The sequence below is a fragment of the Sphaeramia orbicularis genome, chromosome 9 (genome assembly GCF_902148855.1).
Source record: "Sphaeramia orbicularis chromosome 9, fSphaOr1.1, whole genome shotgun sequence".
Lineage (NCBI taxonomy): Eukaryota > Metazoa > Chordata > Actinopteri > Kurtiformes > Apogonidae > Sphaeramia > Sphaeramia orbicularis.
Window position 1 is genome coordinate 807,290 of NC_043965.1, and position 12,226 is coordinate 819,515.

The window sequence follows — 12,226 nt, forward strand, 5'->3', positions numbered from 1 at the left end:
ATGTATTTCATACTTTTCACACTATATCAGTAAACACACGTTTCTTTGCTTCAAAAATGAAATGCATGATGTCCAGCTGAGTGGATATTTTTGTAACTCCATGAAAAATAGGTTCATAAAAAATTTTCAGTTGTATTGTTTGTTTGTTTTTTTCATGCCTAAAGAGGAATAAAAACACTCAGGAAAAATAACTTGATTAGGGTCAAAAAATGGTATTCAAAATCTCTCTGAAGGGACATTTTTAAGATAATTTGACCCACATTTTTACTTTTAAATTCATTTTTGCTTTAGTTGGACCACAAGGGATTATCCAAAACAAGGAGCTACTTTGAATTGAAATAAATGTTGGAATGGCGATTAATTAAAGTTCGCTCTGACGGGACATTACTATGTTTTGACCCATTAAGGTTCTCATAATTCATGCATGAAAGGGTTAATGTTGACCTGATGGAGGTGTCATTCACCACCACAGGGGGCGCTGTGGTGACATCACACCTGACAGAAGAAAAGCAAGTATTTTTTTATTTTATTTTACTTTTGCGAAAAATACAATTTCCTGTACAGACAATAGGCTCTACAAACATCAGCATTTACCGAAACTTCTAGGTATTAAAGTAATAATAATAAAAATAATAATAATATGTTTATGTTTATGCATTTGGCAGACGCTTTTTTCCAAAGCGACTTACAGGAGAAATAATGCAGTATTCATAATGATAAAACATTAAAATAATAATATGTTTCATCGGCTTCACAGATATTTCCAGTCAGATGGAGTTTCTTCACAGATTCATGGAGGATAAACATATTTTGAGGTGTGGTTTTTTTTTGTCAGTTTCAGTTTGTCAGTTGTTTTTGATTCTGAGCAGGTTTAGTCTGAGCTGGTTTAGTCTCAGCAGGTCTTCATCAGGTCTATCAGGTCTACCTGTAGATGGTTCCTGGTGTCTCCAGGTGCTCAGTGGTGCCCTCTGGTGGTACAGAAGTTAAACTGGTCTTTTGGATCAGAGGATGTGTTTGAAACTTCTGGAGTTCAACCTAACACCCTTCAGATGGGTCTGGACCTGGTGGGTCTGGACCTGAACAGCAGGTTTCCTCCCTTTAAAGCAGGGGTGTCAAACTCAGATCCTCGAGGGCCGATATCCTGCATGTTTTAGATGTTTCCCTCTTCCATCACACCTGGAAGCCATTCCATCATTCTCAGGCTTCTGCAGAGCATGATGATGAGCTGATCATTAATTGAACCAGGCGTGGCTGGAAGAGGGAAATACCTAAAACCTGCAGGATAGCGGCCCTCGAGGACTGCAGTTTGACACCTGTGCTTTAAAGTGTTGGAGGCTGGTTTGGACCTTCTGCAGGTCCATTTCTGAATTCAAAGGCTCAGATTGAACTGATAAACTCTGAAAATGACCTTTGATCGTGTTTTTAACAGGAGGAGCCATGTGGGAGGGGCTAAGATTATACTATGGGCTCCAAAAATGGTCATTTTGGACTGGAGTCTTTATGTCACAGGTGGGAATTGAACCCACAACCTTTGAGATCTAGACCTGATTCTGAACCCACTGAGCTACAGGTAGACCACAGTCTGAGTCTGTTCAGGTCTGACTGAACCATGTTCAGACAAACTGAGCAGATCAGAGTCATGTGACAGGAAATGGTGTTGAGACTGTAAAGGAGTCCAGACCTGAACCTGAACCTGAACCAGATCCACCTGTTGGATTCTGGATCAGGTGGAACTAAATGAAAAAAGTCTGAGAAGAAAAACTGGTCCAGTGTGGATGTGACCCTGTGACCTCTGACCTCCTGAGCAGGTCCACATCCATCTGATCCACTAGAGTCCTGGACCGAGTACTCCACTAGAGGACTGGACCGGGTCCTCCACCTCCACTCATCACTACTGCCTCCTTCTTCTTCTGTGGTGTCAGTTTTGTCCACGTCAGGTCTTTCTGTGGGTTTTCATCAGTGTTTCAATCTGTGGACGGTGGACTGAGTCCTGGTCTGAGAGTCCAGGTCCGAGAGTCCTGGTCTGAGAGTCCAGGTCCGAGAGTCCTGGTCTGAGAGTTCTGGTCCGTGAGTCCAGGTCTGTGAGTCCAGGTCTGTGAGTCCTGGTCTGTGAGTCCTGGTCTGAGAGTCCAGGTCTGTGAGTCCAGGTCTGTGAGTCCTGGTCTGTGAGTCCTGGTCTGAGAGTCCAGGTCTGTGAGTCCTGGTCAGTGAGTCCTGGTCTGAGAGTCCTGGTCTGAGAGTCCAGGTCTGTGAGTCCTGGTCTGAGAGTCCTGGTCTGAGAGTCCAGGTCTGTGAGTCCTGGTCAGTGAGTCCTGGTCTGAGAGTCCAGGTCTGTGAGTCCTGGTCTGTGAGTCCTGGTCTGAGAGTCCTGGTCTGAGAGTCCTGGTCTGTGAGTCCTGGTCTGAGAGTCCTGGTCTGAGAGTCCTGGTCTCTGAGTCCTGGTCTCTGAGTCCTGGACCGTGAGTCCAGATCTCTGAGTCCAGGTCTGTGAGTCCTGGTCTCCGAGTCCATCAGCGCTGAAGATGGTCCAGCGGTTAAAGATGTGGCCTTTCCACCAGGAGACCAGGGTTCGAGTCCCAGAGAAGACATCCTCAGGTCAGTGTGCGTGTGCGTGTGTGTCCAAACTAAAACTAAACAACAAACTGAAAAACCAAAAACTAACAAACTCTAAAACCAAACTTGCGAAACAAACAAACTTTGCGTTCGTCGTATTTCCCGTCAATTTCCACTTGTGAATTTCTGAATTTCCACGGAGGACTGAAGGATCAACAGGTCAGTACCAGCCCTGGGGGGTTGGACGAGCTACAAAACCAGCTAGTCCAACGGGCGAACAGTGTTTTAATTAAACCTTTCATGCATATTGGTCACTACAGTGGACAGCTATTCTGTAACTGTTCTCTTGTATATTCATGGATTTTGTTCTTTTTGTTTTGTTTTTTTGTTTGTTTGTTTTTTACACATATCTTTATTCAAGTTTTAAGACACTACATATCTTTTCTGACATGAATTGGTAACATTATGTAGATCTCTCCTGAGCATAAACCCCCAGAATCACAAGCCCTCCCCATAGTTTTCACACAATTTATCAGTAAATACATGTTTCTGTGCGTCAAAAATTAAACATGCGGTGTCCTGCTGAATGGACATTTTTGCAGCTTCATGAAGAATAGGTTCATAATTTTTTTTTTTTTTTTTTTTTTTGTTATTTTTTTAATGTATTTTTTTAAAATTATTTTTATTTATTTATTTATTTTTTTTAATTTATTTTTCAGAAGAAATTTTTCAATTGCATTGTTTTTTTCATGCCTAAAGAGGAATAAAAACACTCAGGAAAAAAATTTGATGAAGGTTCTCATAATTTGTGCATGAAAGGGTTAAACCTTTAAACCATGTCAGAATAATTTACAGCCTGTGATTTTTTTTTTTTTTAATCTCAGATTTGGTCTCATTATCAAACCATGTTCTGCTCTAGTTCTCAGATGAACATCTGAAGAACCTCTGAAAATGACCTGAACAAACTTCTGTCAACATAAGTTTAACAGGAGGATAGATGTGGGAGGGGCTTAAAGACCATGAGGATAGATGTGGGAGGGGCTTAAAGACTACCATGAGGATAAGTGTGGGAGGGGCTTAAAGACTGTACCATGAGGATAGATGTAGGAGGGGCTTAAAGACCATGTGACCATGAGGATAGATGTGGGAGGGGCTTAAAGACTACAATGAGGATAAATGTGGGAGGGGCTTAAAGACTGTACCATGAGGATAGATGTAGGAGGGGCTTAAAGACCATGTGACCATGAGGATAGATGTGGGAGGGGCTTAAAGACTACCATGAGGATAAATGTGGGAGGGGCTTAAAGACTGTACCATGAGGATAGATGTAGGAGGGGCTTAAAGACCATGTGACCATGAGAATAGATGTGGGAGGGGCTTACAGACTGTACCATGTGATCATTTCAGACCAGTCCTTAAATCAGATTAAAGCCTTTCCTTTGTGTGTGTGTTCCTCAGGTTCTTCAGTGGAACTCAAACCTCTGTTCTGACGGTCACCGGCGCCCTCCGGTGGCCGAACACTAACACTACAGTCGGTTCTCAGAAGGTTCTGTGATCATATCTGTTCATTTCACCTGCAGAAGTGACATTATCATGACTTTGTTTCTGTTGAACTCATATTTTTTCATGGTCATTTTTTTTTCTTTTCAAAAACACAAAAATACGCCTGCATGTGTGAAATGAAACAGAACCAGAGTGCAGACCCAGAACTCTGTGGTCTCAGGTGGTCTATGTGGGTCCAGAACACAGCAGTGGAGGAGCCCAGTGAGGCCAGGACCCAAAACCAGGAGTTGGTAAAGGGGGTTTTATTGGAGGGTTCTGTCTTGGTTTTAATGTTATTGTATTACCCCAGAGCTGCATGGGGGGGGGGGTGTGTGTGTGTGTGTGTGTGTGAAAGTATATCTGGTTTTTGGGTTTCTGTGTTTAATGCAGATTCTGCTTTAGTCTTAAGTTTAAGTGGATTGAGGTTCTATACCAGGGCTGTCAAACTCATTTTAGTTCAGTTCCATATTCAGCCCAATTTGATCTGCAGTGGGCTAGAACCAGTAAAATAATGACTTAATAACCTATAAATAATGACAAATCCAAGTTTTTCATTTTGTTTTAGTACAAAAAAAAACAATTAAATTATGAAAATGTTTACATTTTACAAAAAAGATGTGAATAACCTAAACCTGCAATTTTAACAGTATTCTGCCTGGACTTATTATTTCTACATGTACATTTACACACAGTGTTCCATAAACATTTGGTAACAGGCAGAATATTGTTCAAATTTTGGAATTCGGAACTAAAAATTTGAACAATTTCTGCAATATTCCATCTGTTATTATGAACACAACTCCAGATCCCAGTGGATCCATAAATGCACCAAACATTTAGGAACAGGCAGAATATTGTTCAAACTGCACATTTTGGGTTGTTCATCTTTATTTTTATTTATGTATATATCTGCATTTTTTTGTGAAAGAATAGTTTTGTAAATGTAAATATTTTCACAGTGTAATCTTATTTTGTTCACTTACATTTTTTCCACATAAATTTTCACAAAAAAAAAAAAAACTGTCGTCCTTATTTATGGGGTTATTGTGTTGTTCTTTTGACTGGAGATCACATTGGTCTGGAAGTGGAACCTGAACTGTTCAGGTTCATTTTTGCACTTTCATCCTGCAGGGCCAGAATGGAACCTTTGGTGGGCCAGATTTGGGCCCCGGGACACATGTTTGACACCTGTGGTCTACACGATAGACCACTGAAAGTACTTCATACACTGGATCCTAAAAATTATAAAACTTAACTAACTTCTAAAGGAGTTTTTATTGATGCTTTAGGAACATCCTAAAACACTTTCTGAGGATCTTCTAAAATGTGTTCAAAATGACCATATTTGGACGTCATACATGTTAATAGGCATGTATAATGATCCAGAGCACTTATTCATTAAATTTGAAAATGGAGAAAAATTCCCCTTTTTGGAGCACATACTATAGCCTTACAATTTGAACACAAGGGGGCGCCGATGAATGTTTGAATAAAAGCTAAAATATGTTGAAATACTTCTGGAGACATGTTGATGGGCATGTATAATGATCTAGAATACTTTTTAATTAAATTTGAAAATGGTGAAAAATTCCCCTTTTTGGAGCACATACTATAGCCTTACCATATGAACACCAGGGGGCGCTGATGAACATTTGAATAAAGGCTTGAAACATATTTAAATACCTCCAGGAACCCTAAGGTGGGCTTGCATAATGATCTAGAACATTTTTTAACTAGATTTGAAGATGGTCAAAAAATTACCCTTTTTGGAGCACATACTATAGCCTTACCACTTGAACACTAGGGGGCGCCAATGAACGTTTGAATAAAAGCTCAAAATATGTTGAAATACTTCTGGAGACATGTTGATGGGCATGTATAATGATCTAGAACACTTTTTAATTAAATTTGAAAATGGTGAAAAATTACCCTTTTTGGAGCACATACTATAGCCTTACCATTTGAACACCAGGGGGCGCTGATGAGTGTTTGAATAAAGGCTTGAAACATCTTGAAATACCTCCAGAAGCCCTTGGGTGGGCCTGCATAATGATCTAGAACACTTTTTAACCAGATTTGAAGATGGTCAAAAAATTACCCTTTTTTGAGCACATACTATAGCCTTCCCACTTGAACACCAGGGGGCACCGATGAATGTTTGAATAAAGTCTCGAAACATCTTGAAATACCTCCAGAAACACTAAGGTGGGCTTGTATAATGATCTAGAACACTGTTCAATCACTTTTGAAGATGGTCAAAAAATTATTGTTTTTGCAGCACATACTATAGCCTTACCATTTGAACCTGAGGGGGCGCCGATGAATGTGTGAACAAAGGCTCAAAATATGTTGAAATATTTCTGGAGACATGTTGATGGGCATGTATAATGATCTAGAACACTTTTTAATTGAATTTGAAAATGGTGAAAAATTACCCTTTTTGGAGCACATACTATAGCCTTACCACTTGAACACTAGGGGACGCTGATGAATGTTTGAATAAAGGCTTGAAACATCTTGAAATACCTCCAGAAACCCTTAGGTGGGCTTGGAAAATGATCTAGAACACTTTTTAATGAGATTTGAAGATGGTCAAAAAATTACCCTTTTTGGAGCACATACCACCTTACCACTTGAACACCAGGGGGCACCAATGAATGTTTGAATAAACTCTCGAAACATCTTGAAATACCTCCAGAAATCCTTAGGTGGGCTTTTATAATGATTTAGAACACTTTTTAATTAAATTTGAAGAGGGTCAAAAAATTTCCATTTTTTGAGCACATGGCATTTGAACACCATGGGGGGGGGGGGGGGGGGTATGTTTGAATAAAACCTCAAAACATCTTAAAATACCTCCAGAAATCCATATGTGGGCTTTTATAATAATTTGGAACACTTTTTAATTAAATTTGAAGATTATAGCCTTACCATTTGAACACCAGGGGGCGCTGATGAATGTTTGAATAAAGGCTTGAAACATCTTGAAATACCTCCAGAAACACTTAGGTGGGCTTGAAAAATGATCTAGAACATTTTTCAAATACACTTGAAAATGGTCAAAAAATTACCCTTCTTGGAGCACATACCATTTTAATACCAGGGGGCGCCAACAAATGATTGAATAAAAGATCAAAATATCTTGAAATACTTCTGGAGACATGTTGATGGGCATGTGTAATGATCTAGAACACTTTTTAATTAAATTTGAAAATGGTGAAAAATTACCCTTTTTTGAGCACATACTATAGCCTTACCACTTGAACACAAGGGGGCACCGATGAATGTTTGAATAAAGTCTCGAAACATCTTGAAATACCTCCAGAAACACTAAGGTGGGCTTGTATAATGATCTAGAACACTGTTCAATCACTGTTGAAGATGGTCAAAAAATTATCGTTTTTGGAGCACATACTATAGCCTTACTATTTGAAGACCAGGGGGCGCCAAACAGGGTCTGAATAAAGTCACGAAACATCTTGAAATGTTTCTAGAAACACTTGGGTGGGCTTGTATAATGATCTAGAACACTTTTTAATTAAATTTGAAGATGGTCAAAAAATTACCCTTTTTGGAGCACATACTATAGCCTTACCATTTGAACACCAGGGGGCGCCAATGAATGTTTGAATAAAGGCTTGAAACATCTTAAAACACCTCCAGAAATCCAAAGGTGGGTATGTAAAATGATCTAGAGCACTTTTTAATTAAATTTGAAGATGGTCTAAAAATTACCCATTTTGGAGCACATACTATAGCCTTACCATTTGAACCTGAGGGGGCGCCGATAAATGTGTGAACAAAAGCTCAAAGTATGTTGAAATATTTCTGGAGACATGTTGATGGGCATGTATAATGATCTAGAACACTTTTTAATTAAATTTGAAAATGGTGAAAAATTACCCTTTTTGGAGCACATACTATAGCCTTACCATTTGAACACCAGGGGGCGCTGATGAATGTTTGAATAAAGCCTTGAAACATCTTGAAATACCTCCAGAAACACTAAGGTGGGCTTGTATAATGATCTAGAACACTGTTCAATCACTTTTGAAGATGGTCAAAAAATTTCCCTTTTTGGAGCACATACTCTAGCCTTACCATTTGAACACAAGGGGGCGCCGATGAATGTTTGAATAAAAGCTTGAAACATCTTAAAACACCTCCAGAAATCCAAAGGTGGGTATGTAAAATGATCTAGAGCACTTTTTAATTAAATTTGAAGATGGTCTAAAAATTACCCATTTTGGAGCACATATTATAGCCTTACCATTTGAACCTGAGGGGGCGCCGATGAAATTGTGAACAAAAGCCCAAAATATGTTGAAATATTTCTGGAGACATGTTGATGGGCATGTATAATGATCTAGAATACTTTTTAATTAAATTTGAAAATGGTAAAAAATGTCCCTTTTTGGAGCACATACGATAGCCTTACCATATGAACACCAGGGGGCGCTGATGAATGTTTGAATAAAGGCTTGAAACATCTTGAAATACCTCTAGAAACACTTGGGTGGGCTTGGAAAATGATCTAGAACTCTATTCAATCACTCATTCAATCATGGTCAAAAAATTATCGTTTTTGGAGCACATACTATAGCCTTACTATTTGAAGACCAGGGGGCGCCAAAAAGTGTCTGAATAAAGTCACGAAACATCTTGAAATATTTCTAGAAACACTTAGATGGGCTTGTATAATGATCTAGAACACTGTTCAATCACTTTTGAAGATGGTCAAAAAATTTCCCTTTTTGGAGCACATACTATAGCCTTACCATTTGAACACAAGGGGGCGCCAATGAATGTTTGAATAAAAGCTTGAAACATCTTAAAACACCTCCAGAAATCCAAAGGTTGGTATGTAAAATGATCTAGAGCACTTTTGAATTAAATTTGAAGATGGTCTAAAAATTACCCATTTTGGAGCACATACTATAGCCTTACCATTTGAACACAAGGGGGCGCCGATGAATGTTTGAATAAAAGCTAAAATATGTTGAAATATTTCTGGAGACATGTTGATGGGCATGTATAATGATCTAGAATACTTTTTAATTAAATTTGAAAATGGTAAAAAATGTCCCTTTTTGGAGCACATACGATAGCCTTACCATATGAACACCAGGGGGCGCTGATGAATGTTTGAATAAAGGCTTGAAACATCTTGAAATACCTCTAGAAACACTTGGGTGGGCTTGGAAAATGATCTAGAACATTTTTCAACTAAACTTGAAGATGGTCAAAAAATTTCCCTTTTTGGAGCACATACCATTTGAATACCAGGGACGCCAACGAATGTTTGAATAAAAGCTCAAAACATCTTGAAATAACTCCAGAAACCCTTAGGTGGGCTTGGAAAATGATCTAGAACACTTTTCAACGAGATTTGAAGATGGTCAAAAAATTTCCCTTTTTGGAGCACATACTATAGCCTTACCATTTGAACACCAGGGGACGCTGATGAATGTTTGAACAAAGTCTCGAAACATCTTGAAATACATCCAGAAACACAAAGGGGGGGCTTGTATAATGATCTAGAACACTGTTCAATCACTTTTGAAGATGGTCAAAAAATTATCGTTTTTGGAGCACATGCTATAGCCTTACTATTTGAAGACCAGGGGGCGCCAAAAAGTGTCTGAATAAAGTCACGAAACATCTTGAAATTTTTCGAGAAACACTTAGGTGGGCTTGTATAATGATCTAGAGCACTTTTTCACCAGATTTGTAGATGGTCAAAAATTACCCTTTTTTGAGCACATACTATAGCCTTACCATTTGAACACCAGGGGGCCCTGATGAATGTTTGAATAAAGCCTTGAAACATCTTGAAATACCTCCAGAAACCCTTAAGTGGGCTTGGAAAATGATCTAGAACACTTTTCAACGAGATTTGAAGATGGTCAAAAAATTACCCTTTTTGGAGCACATACTATAGCCTTACCATATGAACACCAGGGGGCCCTGATGAATGTTTGAATAAAGGCTTGAAACATCTTGAAACATCTCCAGAAATCCAAAGGTGGGGCATGTATAATGATCTAGAGCACTTTTTAATTAAATTTGAAGATGGTCAAAAAATTTCCCTTTTTGGAGCACATACTGTAGCCTTACCATTTGAACACCAGGGGGCGCTGATGAATGTTTGAATAAAGCCTTGAAACATCTTGAAATACCTCCAGAAACCCTTTGGTGGGCTTGGAAAATGATCTAGAACATTTTTCAACTAAACTTGAAGATGGTCAAAAAATTTCCCTTTTTGGAGCACATACCATTTGAATACCAGGGACGCCAACGAATGTTTGAATAAAAGCTCAAAACATCTTGAAATAACTCCAGAAACCCTTAGGTGGGCTTGCATAATGATCTAGAACACTTTTTAACCAGATTTGAAGATGGTCAAAAAATTTCCCTTTTTGGAGCACATACTATAGCCTTACCATTTGAACACCAAGGGACGCTGATGAATGTTTGAATAAAGTCTCGAAACATCTTGAAATACCTCCAGAAACACTAAGGTGGGCTTGCATAATGATCTAGAACACTTTTTAACCATATTTGAAGATGGTCAAAAAATTACCCTTTTTGGAGAACATACTATAGCCTTACTATTTGAACCTGAGGGGGCGCCGATGAATGTGTGAACAAAGGCTCAAAATATGTTGAAATATTTCTGGAGACATGTTGATGGGAATGTATAATGATCTAGAACACTTTTTAATTAAATTTGAAAATGGTGAAAAATTTCCCTTTTTGGAGCACATACTATAGCCTTACCATTTGAACACCAGGGGGCGCTGATGAATGTTTGAATAAAGGCTTGAAACATCTTGAAATACCTCCAGAAACCCTTAGGTGGGCTTGGAAAATGATCTAGAACACTTTTCAACGAGATTTGAAGATGGTCAAAAAATTTCCCTTTTTGGAGCACATACTATAGCCTTACCATTTGAACACAAGGGGGCACCGATGAATGTTTGAATAAAAGCTTGAAACATCTTAAAACACCTCCAGAAATCCAAAGGTGGGTATGTAAAATGATCTAGAGCACTTTTTAATTAAATTTGAAGATGGTCTAAAATTACCCATTTTGGAGCACATACTATAGCCTTACCATTTGAACCTGAGGGGGCACCGATGAATGTGTGAACAAAAACTCAAAATATGTTGAAATTTTCTGGAGACATGTTGATGGGCATGTATAATGATCTAGAACACTTTTTAAATAAATTTGAAAATGGTGAAAAATTACCCTTTTTGGAGCACATACTATAGCCTTACCATTTGAACACCAGGGGGCGCTGATGAATGTTTGAATAAAGCCTTGAAACATCTTGAAATACCTCCAGAAACCCTTAGGTGGGCTTGCATAATGATCTAGAACACTTTTTAACCATATTTGAAGATGGTCAAAAAATTTCCCTTTTTGGAGCACATACCATTTGAACACCAGGGGGCGCCGATGAATGTTTGAATAAACTCTCGAAACATCTTGAAATACCTCCAGAAACACTAAGGTGGGCTTGTATAATGATCTAGAACACTGTTCAATCACTTTTGAAGATGGTCAAAAAATTTCCCTTTTTGGAGCACATACTATAGCCTTACCATTTGAACACAAGGGGGCGCCAATGAATGTTTGAATAAAAGCTTGAAACATCTTAAAACACCTCCAGAAATCCAAAGGTTGGTATGTAAAATGATCTAGAGCACTTTTTAATTAAATTTGAAGATGGTCTAAAAATTACCCATTTTGGAGCACATATTATAGCCTTACCATTTGAACCTGAGGGGGCGCCGATGAATGTGTGAACAAAAGCCCAAAATATGTTGAAATATTTCTGGAGACATGTTGATGGGCATGTATAATGATCTAGAACACTTTTTAATTAAATTTGAAAATGGTGAAAAATTACCCTTTTTGGAGCACATACGATAGCCTTACCATTTGAACACCAGGGGCCCTGATGAATGTTTGAATAAAGTCTCGAAACATCTTGAAATTCCTCCAGAAACACTTAGGTGGGCTTGTATAATGATCTAGAACACTGTTCAATCCCTTTTGAAGATGGTCAAAAAATTTCACTTTTTGGAGCACATACTATAGCCTTACCATTTGAACACAAGG